Source organism: Hemiscyllium ocellatum, chromosome 6 (assembly GCF_020745735.1).
Source record: "Hemiscyllium ocellatum isolate sHemOce1 chromosome 6, sHemOce1.pat.X.cur, whole genome shotgun sequence".
Lineage (NCBI taxonomy): Eukaryota > Metazoa > Chordata > Chondrichthyes > Orectolobiformes > Hemiscylliidae > Hemiscyllium > Hemiscyllium ocellatum.
In genome coordinates this window covers 117,583,105-117,599,625 of record NC_083406.1, presented here as the reverse complement: position 1 = coordinate 117,599,625, position 16,521 = coordinate 117,583,105, and the positions used below count along the sequence as shown (strand labels likewise).

Here is a 16,521-nt window from a genome sequence, read left to right as displayed (position 1 = left end):
GGGGCTGTGGTTCATATGTTCCTTTGCTATCTGAAAAAAGCAAAACTGCTTGTAACAAAAACAGAAATTGTTGGAAAAGCTCAGCAGGTCTGGCAGCATCTGTGAAGAGGAATCGGAGTTAACGTTTCGGGTCCAGTGACCCCCTCCTCAGAATTGATGGTAGCTAGGAAAATGTCAGTTTATAAGCAGAAGATAGGGTGCGGAAGGGGGTAAGGAGTAAACGTTAGGTGGGGATAGAGCCCAAGGAGAGGCGAGAACAGATGGACAGACAAAGGAGTGGATAACGACCTAGCTGAGGAGGGTGAGTAGATGTTAATGAAGACTGTTAGTGGTTAACACTGTAACAGTACACTATGTGATAACAAGGCCTGGTGTATGGGGGTGGGGGATATGGGAGAGTTCAGGCCTTAAAATTATTGAACTCAATATTGAGTCTGGAGGATTGCAGGGTCCCCAAATGGAAAATGAGGTGTTGTTCTTTCAGCTTGGTGTTGAGCTTCACTGGGGCACTGCAGCAAGCCTGAGACAGAGCCTTTGGCCGATGAATTTTGGGGTGTTAAAATGGCGGGCAACTGGAAACTCAGGGTCGCCTTCGTAGGCAGGACATAGATGTTCTGCAAAGCTATCACCCAGTCTATCCTTCAGTTCCCCAACGTAGAGGAGGCCACATTGTGAACAGCAAATGCAGTAGACTAGGTTGCATGAAGGAAGAGAAAGTGAGGACTGCAGATGCTGCAGATCAGTGTTGAGAGTGTGGTGCTGGAAAAGCACAGCAGGTCAGGCAGCATCTGAGGAGCAGGAGAATCGACGTTTCAAGCATAAACCCTTCATTGGGAATTGGGCATAAGGCCTCAATCCTGATGAAGGGCTTTTGTCCAAAACATCAATCCTCCTGGTCCTGCTATGCTTTTCCAGCACCACACTCTCAACACTAGATTGTATGAAGTGCAGGTAAAGTACTGCGACACCTGGAAGTGGCCCTTGGAGACTGAGAAGGTAAATGGACAAGTGTTACACCTTTGGCGGTTGCAGGGAAAGGTACCATGGGGCTGTGGAAGAGGGGGGGGGGGGCGGTTGTTGGGAGTGAAGGAAGAGTCAACCAGGGTATTCCAGATGGGAGGTGCCAAAAGCAGATACTATAGCAAGAGGCATTTAGACAGACACATGAACAAGCAGGAAATAGAGGGATATGGACCATGTGCAGGCCGATGGCATTAATTTAGAATGGCATCATGGTTATCACAGGAATAGTGGGCTTAAGGGCCTGTTCCTCTGATGGACTGTCCCATGTTCATTTAGATTGTGGCGAGGGGAATGAAATCTTAAAACAGTCTGCAGACAAGGAATGGGAGAAAGTGAGGACTGCAGATCAGAGTCAGTTGTGCTGGAAAAGCACAGCTGGTCAGGCAGCATCTGAGGAGCAGGAGAGTCAAAGTTTCAATCATATGCTGTTCATCATCCCACAGACAAGGAACTTCAAGCAGAGAAATCCCAGCAGCGTGCATAACGGGTGAGTTGGCCAGTGTGCAATCACAACAAACCCAAAGACTGGAGCAGAGGCAGAAATCCTCTTTGTGGACCTGGGCCTGGAAAAAATATACCGGGCAGGGGTCCAGGAATGGTAGAATGGTTCCAGCACAAACAGAGGCCATTTGACACATCTAAACCATGCCAGCTGTCTGTGAAGGCAATTGAGCTCACCCCATGTGTTCCATGTGATCCGCAAAGGATTTCCCTTCAAATAGTAATCCAATTCTGTTTTGAAATGTGAGATTAAATCTGCTCCCAGGATGCACTGGGCGCATTACAGATATTGGCCATTCACTCCTCATCGTGCGCCTGATCTTTCCTCGTTTGCCAATCAATCACCTCTAAACCTGTGTCCTCTGGCTCTCGGGCCTTCTTCCAGGTGGCAATGTTCTTCCCAGAGAGCCTCCGCAATTCTGACAACCTGTGTCAACTCTGCCCACAGTCCAATCTGCAGACCCTCATTCAAAACAGAAACAAAATCATAAAATACGTATCATTTAAAAAATTGAAATCATTTCAAAGAAGCTCAACCCAAACATCTAAATTATGTTCATACCCTGCTCCAGAAACTGGAAGAAAATAAATTTGACCTAAGAACGAAAAATACACAAATAATTCCAACTTCCATAATCACGTTTAGAAAGAAGTGTGAAAGGTAAGTATCTAAATAAGGATTAGGAATCAGCACAGGTAGGCCGAAGGGCCTACTCCTGTGTTGTGTTGAATTGTATCAACTGGAATCCTAGCACAACATTTCACCTGAGGAACAACAACCAGTTTCCTGGAAAATGAAATGGGAATCTTCAAGAAGTACCTTCTATCATTCAAAAGATTTATACCTGGAAATCTATCCATCTTTGCAAATGATCCCGGATTCCTGTGATCTGGAATTATTGTTGTTTCTCCATGCGTCTCTTAGCTGCCCGTATACATTCGTTTTCCATGGGATTTCTCTGCCTGCACCTTGTCTCTTGGTGAAAGGCAGCATTTATCTCCCCTGGGATCTGTTTTACCGTCAACAAAAGCAGCAGACACCTTAAAGGGACCAACCTCAATTAAACCGAATGGTGTGCAGTTACGTCCACTTCTGGGTCGACAAGTGTGGTGCTGGAAAAGCACAGCCGGTCAGTCAGCATCCGAGGAGCAGGAGAGTCGATGTTTCGGGCGTAAGCCCTTCATCAGGAATGTGGGGGGAAGGGGTGGAGGGAGGGGGGAAGAAGGGGTCTGAGAGATAAGTAAGAGTGGGTGGTGGGGCTTTGGGGAAGGAAGCTGGGAAAGCGAGAGGTGGATGCAGGTGGGGGGTGATGGTGATTAGTTGGGGCAGAGGGTGCTGCAGATAGATGGGAAGGAAGATGGACAGGTGGGACAGTTCAAGAGGGTGGTGCTGAGTTGGACGGCTGGACTTTCAAGCTACCTCCACCCCCCGCACCCCCCCCCCCCCTCCCATTTGTCTCTCAGCCCCCTTTGCCTTCCCCCAACATTCCTGATGAAGGGCTTATACCCGAAACGTCGACTCTCCTGCTCCTCGCTGCTGCCTGACCTGCTGTGCTTTTCCAGCACCACACTTTTCAACTCTGACTCTCCAGCATCTGCAGTCCTCACTTTCTGCGTGCCTTACATCCCATAAGCAGCAGCAAAACTGCTCCAAAGGAAGAATAAAAAAGGCCACAAGTAATGTAACATGCAGCCCTTTAACGATAAATCTGCATTGCCTTGTTTCCTTCATGTTGATGTTTTTTTCCTGACATTGCATAGAGCATCACCATCATTATCCATACCCCTGACCCCGACGTAAGTATGATTCTGAATGACCTGTAACACATTTTTGACCAGCACAGATGAGATGGGCCAAAGGGCCTTTTTTAATGCTATGGAAGTGTTAGACTCTGAGCCTAATCAGTCCATTCACACTCCACACCAACTGTACTCCTTAAAAAAAAATTCACTTCGGTTCCCAAATCCCATTTCTTCAGCTCGCTATCATTGTACTTCCCAAACTGAAATCTCATTGAGATGTTCAAGTGTGACCTTTTAGTTTATTCATGGGATGTGGGCTTTGCTCAGCCAGCATTTATTACCTGCCCCTAGATACCTTTGACAAGATGGTGAGCTGCTTTCTTGAAACACTGCAGTCCAAAGACACCCACAATGCCATTAGGGAGGGAATTCCAGGATTTTGACCCTGAAGGAAAGGGGATGTACGTCCAAGTCAGGATGGTGAGTGGCTTGGACAGGAACTTACAGATGGTGGTGTTCCCATGTATCTGCTGCCCTTGTCCTCCTGAGAGGTACAGAGTGTGGGTTTGGTCGGTGCTATCAGAGTAGACTGGTTGACTTGCTGCACTATACGGTCACAAATAGGGTGGCATAGTGGCTCAGCAGTTAGCACCGCTGCCTCACAGCACCAGGGTCCCAGGTTCAATTCCAGCCTCAGGTGACTGTCTGCGTGGAATTTGCACATTCTCCCCACGTCTGCATGGGTTTCCTTTGGGTGCTCTAGTTTCCTCCCACAGTCCAAATGTGTGCAAGTTAGGGTGGATTGGCCATGCTAAATTGCCCATAGTGTTAGGTGCATTAATCAGCAGGGAAATGGGTCTGGGTGGGTGACACTTTGGAGGGTCAGTGTGGACTTGTTGGGCCGAAGGGCCTGTTTCCACACTGTAGGGAATCTAATCTAGTCTAAATACCATGCCTAGAATAGTGCATGCAATTTTGCTCTTAAGACAGGATATACATGCCATAGAAGGAGTGATTCCTGATGAAGAATTTATGCCTGAAACGGGGAATCTCCTGCTCCTTGGATGCTGCCCGACCTGCTGTGCTTTTCCAACACGGTACACTCTCGACTCTAATCTCCAGCATCTGCAGTCCTCAATGCCGCAGGGAAGAGGCGTAGCAGAGGTTCACTGGGCCAATATGAGGAGAGATCGTCCATCTTTGTTTCTATTCATTCAGGGGACCACTGGTTTGGCCAGTATTTATTGCCCATCCCTAATTGGCCCAGAGGAGAGTTAACAGCTAACCACATTACTGGGGGTCTGGAGTCACATGTAGACCAGACCAGGTAATGATGACAGTTTCCTTCCCTAAAGGATATTAGGGAACCAAACAGATTTAGCCCTGACATTTTCATGTCATTAATTCCAGATTTTTATTGAATTCAAATTCTACCATCTAATATGGACTTGAACCCAGATCGATAATGATAGTAACCCACCGCCTCTCCGTTTTGATTTCCAAGATTTTGAAACTGAATTCAAATTCACAACTTGCCCTGGCAGCATTTAAATAAAACTGGACTGGGGTCTAACTCTGTAACATAACAATTAGCAAGTTTCACAGCCAGGGAGAAAGGGAGGACTGCAGATGCTGGAGATCAGAGTTGAAGAGTGTGGGGTTGGAAAAGCACAGCAGGTCAGGCAGCATCCAAGGAGCAGGAGGTAGATGACCTGGGAGGGGGTGCAGTGAGAGAGAGAGAGAGAGAGAGAGAGAGAGAGAGAGAGAGAGAGACTCACTGAGATCCTTGTAGAGGGAGGAGGAGAACTTCCTCAAGAGGCTTTGGAAGAGGCTTTGCAGTGAGGTGAGAATCAAAGGGGGGAAGTGAGGACTGTAGATGCTGGAGATCAGAGTCAAAAGGTGTGGTGCTGGAAAAGCACAGCAGGTCAGGTAGCATCAGCAGAGCAGGAGAAGAGCTGATGCTCGAAACGTTGATTCTCCTGCTCCTCAGCTGCTACCTGACCAACTGTGCTTTTCCAGTACCACACTTTTTGACTCAAGTTTCACAGTCAGTGGACTGATTCTATTCCAGGTTTTTAAAAAAATTCTAATTCCACCATGTACCATGGCAGCATCTGAACCTAGGGCCGCAGAATATCCCTTGGTCTCTCTGGAGTAATAGGTTGAGTAACAACTCCACAGCATCCCCAACTGGGTCAGTATTCTTTAGAGTTTCAATGGGTGAGCGAGGATGTGATTGAAACATAAACTTCTACTAGGGCTGGACAGATTAGATACAAGGAAGATACTTTCACCTTTCTAGAAGCAGGGCACAAGGACTCAGAATAGGCCATTTAGGACTGAGTGAGTAAACATTTCTTCATTCAAAGGGAAATGAACCTGTGCAATTCTCTACCTCATGACTGGAATATTAATCCAAAGACCCTAGTAATATTCTGGGGACTTGGGTTCAAGTCCCACTATGGCAGATGGTGGAATTTGAATCCATTAAAAATCTGGAATTAGGAGTCTAGCAACGACCATGAATCCATTGTGAGAAAAACCTATCTGGTTCGCTAATATCCGTTAGGGAAGGAAACTATCATCCTTACCTGGTCTGGCCTACATGTAATTCCAGACCCTCAGCAATGTGGTTGACTCTTAACTGTCCTCTGGGCAATTAGGAATCTGCAATAAATGCTGCCTGGCCAGTGGCACCCTCATCCCATGAATGAAGAAAGAAAAAAATATCTTTCTCTCACAGCGGATCACTTTCATCCTCAAAGTGGAGTCACAGGTAGGCAGGATAGTGAAGAAAGTGTTTGGTATGCTTTCCTTTATTGGTCAGAGCATTGTGTATGGTAGTTGGGAGGTCATGCTGCAGCTGTATAGGATATTGGTTAGGGCACTTTTGGAATATTGTGTGCAATTCTTCTCCCTGCTATAGGAAGGATGTTGTGAAACTTGAAAAGGTCCAGAAAAGATCTACAAGGATATTGCCAGGGTTGGAGGATTTAAGCTACAGGGAGAGGCTGAATTGGCTGGGACTGTTTTCCCTGGAGTGTCGGATGCTGAGGGGTACCCTTATAGAGGTTTGTAAAATCTTGAGGGGCATGGATAGAATAAATAGACAAAGTCTTTTCCCCAGGGTGGAGAAGTCCAAAACTAGAGGGCAAAGTTATAGAGTGAAGGGGGAAAGATATAAAAGGGACCTAAGAGGCAATATTTTCACACAGAGTGTGGCACGTGTATGGAATGAGCTACCTGGGAACATGGTAGAGGCTGGTACAATTACAACATTTAAAAGACATCTGGATGGGTATATCCTGATGAAGGGCTTATGCCCGAAACGTCGAATTTCCTATTCCTTGGATGCTGCCTAACCTGCTGTGCTTTAACCAGCAACACATTTTCAACCGGGTATATGAATAGGAAGAGTTTAGATGGGAGTAGGTTAGGTTAGGATACCTGGTCGGCATAGATGAGTTGGACCGAGGGTTTGTTTCCGTGCTGTACACCTCTCTGACTCTATGCCTTTAAATAGTGGTCTTTGAATATTTCTAGGGCAAAGATGGTTCCATTCTTGATAAGCAAAGGGAGACTGAGATGTTATTGAGACAATGGGAGTAGGGAGTTGAGGTCGCATCAGACCAGCCATGATTTTATTGATGTTGGAACAGGTATCAGGGACTTCCCAGAGTTATGGTCAACTTGCATTGTGTAATCGACAGCAAAGTCCACTTCAAAAACTAAACAAAAAAGCACAACTGTTATGATCAGATTTTGTCAACTCAACACCAAACATTGGTGAATTTTATGGATCTTTCTCTCTGGTGTTTTTGGTTCATGGTACTAGCTCATTGCACTATACCTGGGCATCTGACTGGGCGCCAAGCTGACAGGTCTGGTGATGTAGACCAGGTAGGGTCACTGATGAAGGGAATAGGCTGAGGGTTTGAGAGACAATGTGGAGTGAGTAACCAGTCTGTTACCCGTCTGCGCAGGGCACCCAGGCCTGTTGGGTCTAAATGTTGGTGATCGGGGTGTCAGGGATATATCATTTGATCACTCAAGTGTCTCAATTGGCCAACAAAATGGTGGGTCAGCCAGTTTCACCCTCTCCAACCCCCTCGCTGCCCCCCCCCCCCACCACTGGTTTAATTGGAGTGGTTCTGGTGAAAAGGCAAATACTTAACAAGCTTCAACCACATCCAAATCCACTGACAGTGCAGCATTAAACCCAGGATCCGACATTAGCAAATAGCACTATTCCGGCTCAGCCATTTCTTTGGAATCCTCTGCTGGATATCTTGATGACTGCCTTCTCTTGTTTTGTTCTTCTACATTAGGGGAAGCCTTCTCTCTGTGTCCCCTGCATGTAAACCTCTCATCATTTTACCTCAGCCTTTCCAGGACAAAAAGACCCAGTAGATCATGTTGATTGAAACCAATGCGAAAATGCTGGAAAATCTCAGCAGGTCTGGCAGCCTCTGTAAGGAGAGAAAAGAGCTGACGTTTCAAGTCTAACTGACCCTTTGTCAAAGCTGATGCTCAGTGGTGTGGTCATGCTGCAGGGGGAGGAATCTGAGAGTTGGTGCTCAGCCTCTGCGAGGTAGAGGTCAGTGCGCCAGACGACAACAGCACCCCCTTTGTCAGCAGGTTTGATGACAAGGTTGGGGTTGGACCTGTTATCTGAAACCAAAGGGAAAATGCTGGAAAATCTCAGCAGGTCTGGCAGCCTCTGTAAGGAGAGAAAAGAGCTGATGTTTCGAACCTAACTGACCCTTTGTCAAAACATTTGCAGTAATTTGTTTTCAGATCCTGTTAATTATCCTGCTCAGAGATATGCTGACACACCACTGGAGAAAGTGGGACTTGAACCTGGGCCTCCTGCTCCAGAGGTAAGGACATTGCCACTGTGCCATAAGAGCCCCAAAACCTGATAGGAATAACATTATCTCCATATCCTTTCAGAATTTGTACTCCAGAACAGTACACAGTCCTTCAAATGCAGACTAACCAACACCTGATAAACATTCAGCAAAGCCTTCCCCTCCGGTCTTTCGCTCCGTGACTACCTGGTCAGGCCCACGCCCCCCTACAACCCACCCTCCCATCCTGGCATCTTCCCCTGCCACCGCAGGAATTGCAAAACCTGCACCCACACCTCCTCCCTCACCTCCATCCAAGCCTTCCATATCCATCAAAGTTTCACCTGCACATCCACCAACGTCATTTATTGTATCCGTTGCTCCCGATGTGGTCTCCTTTACAATGGGGAGACTGGACGCCTACTCATCTCCAAGACACCTGCACCAATCAACCCCACCACCCCATGGCCGAACACTTCAACTCCCCCTCCCACTCTGCCGAGAACATGCAGGTCCTGGGCCTCCTTCACCGCCCGATGTCTAGAGGAAGAATGCCTCATTTTCCACCTTGGGACCCTTCAACCCCAGGGCATCAATATGGACTTCACCAGTTTCCTCCCCTCCCCTCCCCCTACCTTACCCCAGTTCCAACCTTCCAGCTCAGCACTGTCATGACCTGTCCAACCTGCCAATCTCCCATCCCACGTATCTGCTCCACCCTCCTCTCTGAACTATCATCTTCACCCCCACCTCCAACCACCTGGTGCACTCTCAGCTACCTTCTCCCCAGCCCCACCCCACCCCCCCATCCCATTTATCACTCCACCCCGGAGGCTCCCAGGCTCATTTCTGTTGAAGGACTTTTGCCCAAAACGTCGATTTTCCTGCTCTTCAGATGCTGCCTGACCTGCTGTGCTTTTCCAGCACCACTCTAATCTTGACTCTGATCTCCAGCATCTGCAGTCCTCACTTTCACATAGCCTTCCTGTTTTCAATCCATCTCTGTGGGGGAGAAAAAGGCCCAGTGCTTAATTTGTTTACACATGACCATATTGCCTCGCATTGCCAGTTCTCGTGATGGCCTTTGCAGTTCCTTGGTTTCTCTTCTCGAATTTTACTTCATGCATAACGTGCAAACTCTCTATCTTTCTTACCAAAATGTAACAGCTCACTTATCTGTATTGAAACTCATTTGCTAGCTTTATGCTGGTTCTGCAAGATTATCAGGTCTTTTTTGTAATTTGTTGCAGTCTTTCTCAGTATCGACACTGTGCTCAGCTTGATGTCATCTGCAAATTTAGAAACTGAGGAACTAAGCTCCAACTGCGGTTTTGTCTTTAACCAGACTCACTGTCCTATTGTGAGAGGGAGATGGAATGGGCCCTGATGGAGTGAAGAAAATGGACCTGATTTACATTTCCTCTGACTGTCCTTTTATATCGAGCAAGTGGTGGAAGCTAGGAATTGTTGGAAGAACAGATGGACATCAGAGTAAGTACCAGGAGTTAGCCACTCAGCTCCTTACACCACCATCTTGAACCGATATAGTCTACAAGACGCAGGATTATGTACAGTGCTGTGAAGAAGGGGGTTTGAGGACTTTGACCCTGTGACAATGAAGGAAAAAAATGACATAGTTCCAAGACAGGATGGTGCATTGCTTGGAGGGAACTTACAAGCACATGTCAGTTCGAAAGAAAAGTCATGCTGGACTCAAAACATTAACTCTGCTTCTCTCTCTCTCTCTCCACAGATGCTACCAGACCTGCTGAGTGTCTCCAGAAGTCTCTGTGTTTGTTGCAATTGGTGGTGTACCCAGGGGATCAGAAGCTTAACCCCATTATACCAGAGGAGGTGCTAACAGCCCGCCTCCTAAAGTGAATATCGGACACGTGGTTGGTGGGACAGAAAATCAATTAATAAATTGAAACGGACTCCTTAATGGGTCTGTCACATGACAAACCCTTCTGGTCTTTGAAACAACTTTAATTTTAAATTTCTGAACCTTGCCCTCAGGAGCTAGTCTATTGTCTGCTGAGAATGTAAAGCTGGCAAAATTCTACTAATAACATCTGGAATTAATGACCATAAATCTATCATTGATTGCTGTATTTGCATTTTTTTTAAATATTGTTTTTGGGGAGGGGATATATCTGCTGTCCTTCCTTGGCCTGGCTGCTATGTGACTCCAGACCCACAGCAAGTTGGTGATTCTTAACTGCCTTCTGAAATGGCCAAGTAAGCAATTTAATTCAGGGGCAATTAGAGGTGTGCCAATAAATACCCAAATCCAATGAACGAATAAGATTTGTACCCAGTGCAGCCAGATCTTAGTCCACAACATAAAATATTCCTTCATTCGTGTCTCCTGCCTTCTATGCTGCTCCTAATCATCAGTCGACAAACTGGAGTTCCATTTTTAAAATATTCAACTCCAGCTCAGATCAGTATCACCCATTTACAGGTTTTACTGATTTTTCTATTGGAGCTTATAGTTGTTTTGCTTCTCTCTATGTAAATTCTTGCATGTTCTACTGTGTACAGCTTCTGGTTAGAACAAGATCGCAAGTGAAGAATTAGGGAGATACAAAGATTGATCAGTCAACCACTAGTCCTCGTAATGTACCAGACAATCGCATTCCAGCCTGCCATATCTCAAAGGAATGAACAGAATTGGTATCTGAGATAAGCTTTATATGCTCTAGACTTTAAAACAACCTTCTGAAACAAGGGCAGGTCCAAGTTCTACTTCCTTGTTTACAAGATTCATTTAAACTCACTCTTGACAGATAATGACACAATCTGTGCTTTCACGGATGCTGCCAGATCTGCCGAGTTTCTCCAGCAATGTCTGTTTTTGCCTTAAATGATTGTTACAGTGAGAAAGGTTTTGAGATTTTTCCATTCCCTTTCGCAAAAAGGAACTGCCAGGTTCTGGTGTTGTCATAGAGTCACAGAGTCATAGAGATGTACAGCATGGAAACAGACCCTTCGGTCCAACCTGTCCATGCCAACTAAATATCCCAACCCAATCTAGTCCCACCTGCCAGCACCCAGCCCATATCCCTTCAAACCCTTCCTATTCCCATCCAAATGCCTCTTAAACATCGCAATTGTACCAGCCTCCACCACATCCTCTGGCAGCTCATTCCATACACGCACCACCCTCTGTGTGAAAACTTTGCCCCTTAGGTCTCTTTTATATCTTTCCCCTCTCACCCTAAACCTATGCCCTCTAGTTCTGGACTCCCCCACCCCAGGGAAAAGACTTTGTCTACTTATCCTACCCATGCCCCTCATAATTTTGTAAACCTCCATAAGGTCACCCCTCAGCCTCCGATGCTCCAGGGAAAACAGCCCCAGCCTGTTCAGCCTCTCCCTGTAGCTCAGATCTTCCAACCCTGGCAACATCCTTGTAAATCATTTCTGAATCCTTTCAAGTTTCACAACATCTTTCCGATAGGAAGGAGACCAGAATTGCACGCAATATTCCAACAGTGGCCTAATCAATGTCCTGTACAGCCACAACATGACCTCCCAACTCCTGTACTCAATACTCTGACCAATAAAGGAAACCATACCAAACGCCTTCTTCACTATCCTATCGACCTGTGACTCCACTTTCAAGGAGCTATGAACCTGCACTCCAAGGTCTCTTTGTTCAGCAACACTCCCTAGGACCTTACCATTAAGTGTGTAAGTCCTGCTAAGATTTGCTTTCCCAAAATGCAGCAACTCGCATTTATATGAATTAAACTCCATCTGCCACTTCTCAGCCCATTGGCCCATCTGATCCAGATCCTGTTGTAATCTGAGGTAACCCTCTTCGCTGTCCACTACACCTCCAATTTTGGTGTCATCTGCAAACTTACTACCTCTTATGCTTGCATCCAAATCATTTATGTAAATAACAAAATGTAGAGGGCCCAGCACCGATCCTTGTGGCACTCCACTGGTCACAGGCCGCCAGTCTGAAAAACAACCCTCCACCACCACTCTCTGTCTTCTATCTTTGAGCCAGTTCTGTATCCAAATGGCTAGTTCTCCCTATATTCCATGAGATCTAACCTTGCTAATCAGTCTCCCATGGGGAACCTTGTCGAACGCCTTACTGAAGTCCATATAGACCACATCTACCGCTCTGCCCTCATCAATCTTCTTTGTTACTTCTTCAAAAAAACTCAATCAAGTTTGTGAGACATGATTTCCCACGCACAAAGCCATGTTGACTATCCCTAATCAGTCCTTGCCTTTCCAAATACATGTATGTCCTCCATTTGAATCCAGTTTGATGTGGGGATGTGATAAAAGCTGTATTTTAAACAAAGCATCAACTTAGAGAAGTTCTGGGGAAGAGTCACATTGGACTTCACTCCTCAGACCTGCTGAGTATCTCCAGCTCTTTCTGTTCTGACGTCAGATTTCCAGCATCTTCAGGATTTTCAATTGACATCAGCTGGCCCACCCTAGCTAGCTATATGGATCCATTTTGTCACCTTAGTATCCTCAGCACCAGAATGGAAGAAAATCATTCTCAATCTCGAGAGACTGCTGAAGGGGAGACACTAACTTGTACCTCTTACTGAAAGCGTAAATGCCTTTTTAGAATCATGGAGTCATAGAGATGTACAGCACAGAAACTGACCCTTCAATCCAACTTGTCCACGCCGATAAGGTATCCTGAATTAATCTAGTCCCATATGGCCCATATCCCTCCAAACCCTTCCTATTCATATACCCATCCAGATGACTTTTAAATGTTGCAATTGTACCAGCCTCCACCACTTTCTCTGGCAGCTCATTCCATACACGCACCACTCTCTGCATGAAAAAGTTGCCCCTTAGGTCTCTTTTATATCTTTCCCCTCTCACCTTAAATCTATACCCTCTAGTTCTGAACACCCCTACCCTGGGGAAAAAGACCCTATCCATGCCCTTCATGATTTTATGAATGTCTATAAGGTCACCCCTCAGCCTCTTACACTCCAGAGAAAACAGCTCCAACCTGTTCAGCCTCTCCCCATAGCTCACACCCTCCAACCCTGGCAACATCCTTGTAAATCTTTTCTGAACGCTTTTAAGTTTCACAACATCTTTCCTACAGCAGGGAGACCAGAATTGCACGCAATATTCCAACAGTGGCTTAACGAATATCCTGTACTCAATACTCTGACCAATAAAGAAAAGCATACCAAACACCTTCTTCACTATCCTATCTACCTGTGACTCCACTTTCAAGGAGCTATGAACCTTAAGTCCAAGGTCTCTCCCCAGGACCTTACCATTAAGTGTATACGTCCTGCTCTGATTTGCCTTTCCAATTTGTATTTATCTAAATTTAACACTATCTGCCATTCCTTCACCCATTGGCCCATCTGATCAAGATCCTACTGTACTCTGAGGTAACCTTTTTCACTGTCCACTACACCTCCAATTTTGGTGTCATCTAAAAATAGCTCCTATATTAACATCCCAAATCATTTAGATAAATGATGAAAAGCAGTGGACCCAGCACTGATCCTGTGGCACTCCACTGGTCACAGACCTCCAGTCTGAAAGGCAATCCTTTCCCAACACCCTCTGTCTGCTCCCTTGTAGTAAACAATGCCCTCATAGAACTACACAGGCGAGGCCCTTCAGCCCATCAACCAAAAGCTACTGTAAACCTACACCGATCTTACTTTCCTGCACTAGACCCACAGTCTTGAATGTTATTACATTTCAAATGCTCATCCCATAAAGGCTGTGAGGTTTCCCACCTCACTACTCTCCCAGGGAGCACATTCCAGACTCCCACCTCCTTCTGGGTGAAAAGACTTCTCCTGAAACTCCCCATAAACCTCCTGCCTTTCACCTTAAAATCACAGGATCATAGAATCTCTATAATATCGATAGAGGCCATTCAGCCCATCAAATCTACACTGACCCTTTGAAGACCATCCAACCAAGACCCACCTTGTTCCCGTAACCTCACATTTTCAAGGCTAATCCACCTAGCCTGCACATCCTGGACACAATGGGCAGCACGGCCAATCCATCTGACCTAACATCTTTGGACACCTTAAATTATGCACCTTTTGGTATTGACCCTTCCACTCAGGGCAGCAGCTTTCTACTCACTCTGTCCTTGCCCCTCGAGATCTTAGACACCTCTATCAGGTTCCCCTCAGCTCCATCTGCTCCTATCCAGTCTCTCCTCATGGCTGAACCGCTCTATTCCAGGCAGCACCCTGGTGAATCTCCTCTGCAGCTTCTCCAGCCCAATCACATTGCTGTTTTGTGGGATCTTGCTGTGTCTCCACAAAGGAGGCTTCAAAAAGAGTTGTTAAGGGATTTGGGGTGATTCCTGAGGTTACCTGTGAGTGCCTTCTCTCTCTCTGTAGCCAACATTATTTGCTTTCCTTTAAAAAAAATCACCTCAGTCCTTTTTAACTAAGCTGTGATGTGAACCCTTTGTTTCAGATTCTGGCATGGCCATGCAAACACCCACCGTCTCTGTAAAGCCTGGTCTGACTGGTAATGTTGGCACAAACTCCCCTTGTTAATCTGCTGTTGTTGTGGTGTTCCTATACTGTGTACAGGCCTGTTTCTGTTAAGGTCTGGGAGGGGTAGTCCTGCAAAACCTCACAACAAAATCACTCAATAGAGAGGTGTAGCTCTCTGCTGAGAGAGAGAGAGATGTAGAATAGAGATGGAGAAGGTGGGGGTTGAAAGAGAAGGTGGGTGGGTTGAGAGAGTGAAGGTGAGGGTGTAGAGAAAGGTGAGGGATTAGAGAGCGAGTGAAGGTGGGGACAAAGAGAGAGAGGTGACAATTCGAGAGAGGGGAGTGGGATTAGAGGGAGAGAGTATGAAGGTGGGGGACAGAGGGAGAGAGATTGAAGGCAGGGGATAGTGTGAAGGTGGGGGATAGAGAGAGAGTTAAGGTGGGGGATCGAGAGAGAGAAAAAGAGGTGGGAGATTAGAGAGGTGAAAGTGGGGGATAGACAGAGAGTGAAGACGGGGATAGAGGAAGAGGCGGGGGTCAGAGAGGTAGGTGGAGGATTAGAGAGAGAGAGTGAAGGTGGGGATAAAGAAAGATAGTGATGGTGGAGATAGAAAGATGTTGATAGAATGAAGAAGGGGGATAAAGAGAAAGAGGTGTGGGCTACAGAGAGAGAGGTGGGGATGGAGAGAGGGAGAGAGACAGAAGTTAGGGGTTATAGAGAGAGAAAGAAGGTGGGTGTAAGGGAGAAATGTTGTGTACCACTCGCCCTGGGTAAGGCAGGTCCAGTGATGAAGCTAAAATGTCTCTAAGCATCATCCCAAGCTGGTTAATGAAACGTTCAAGAGTTCTTACAAACTAGGTAAACAAACGCAGTGCATGTTTGTTGGAAATATTAATTACAGGCGAGTGAAACATACATTTGTTCAGTAAACAATGTCGAGGCGTTTAACTGCATATTTGACTCTCATTGTTGCTGTTCCCATATGTTGGTACACCACCCACAGACTCCTGCAAAAGGCTGTGACTGTTCTATAAAATGGTCTGACAATTCAGAATGTAAAATCTCACTTACTGTCCGCCCAGTATCCTCTCACAAGACTCCGAATGTAACATCCGAGTTCAGTTTGCGCTGCTCTGCACTCGTCTGCAACTTTCCCTCAAAAATAAATAACTGTTATATAATCCAGTCTGAAAGAACTAACAGCGGCCAGCAACACTTGGAGCTGTTACATTGCACAGAGAGGAAATAGAGAGAGAGAGAGAGAGATCGCTTCTGACTCCCTCTTCATCCCTGTCCGCAATTGCCCCAAATCCGGGCACAGTGTCAGAGGGGACAGGGAACGGGAACTGGGCTCGATCTACCCTCAATATATTGTGAGTTAGAAGGAAGTGTAGAGTTAGAGAGGTGAGGAGGAGAGGGGGGGGAGGAGAGAAGAGTTAAGGGGTGGAGAGTAGAGAGAGAGTGGGAGGAGAAAGGGAGTAGGAGGAAGAGATAAAGAGGCGGAGAGAGAAGGAAGGAAGGAGTGATGGATAAAGAGAGAGAGAAGAGGAGGGAGGAGAGACTGAGACGGAGGAAAGAGGAGAGACAGGGGAGGAGAGAAAGACTGAGGGGGATGGGAAAGGGAAGGAGAGCAGAAAGGAAGGGAGGGAGGAGTTGGAGAATGGGGAGAAGAGATGAGAGAATGAGGGGAGGATACAGAGAGGGGTGGACCGAGGGGGAGTGTAGAGGGAGTGAGAGAATGAGGGGAGGATACAGAGAGGGGTGGACCGAGGGGGAGTGTAGAGGGAGTGAGAGAATGAGGGGAGGATACAGAGAGGGGTGGACCGAGGGGGAGTGTAGAGGGAGTGAGAGAATGGGGGGAGGATACAGAGAGGGGTGGACTGAGGGGGAGTGTAGAGGGAGTGAGAGAATGAGGGGAG

General features: G+C 46.5%; 1 protein-coding gene across 3 annotated transcripts in view; it reads right to left on the bottom strand.

Annotated features, from left to right (window-relative positions):
* gdpd4a (glycerophosphodiester phosphodiesterase domain containing 4a) overlaps positions 1-16,038 on the bottom strand; it is a 91,908-nt gene extending 75,870 nt beyond the window's left edge. The window contains exon 1 of one of the 3 annotated variants that reach the window (XM_060826890.1): positions 15,674-16,038. The gene's annotated coding sequence lies outside the window, so the exon portion shown is untranslated. Of the gene's footprint in view, positions 1-2,369; positions 2,480-2,580; positions 2,839-15,673 lie in introns of those variants that run through there. The other 2 variants (XM_060826891.1, XM_060826889.1) reach the window with 2 other exon arrangements.
* Between the last annotated feature and the right edge of the window lie 483 nt (positions 16,039-16,521).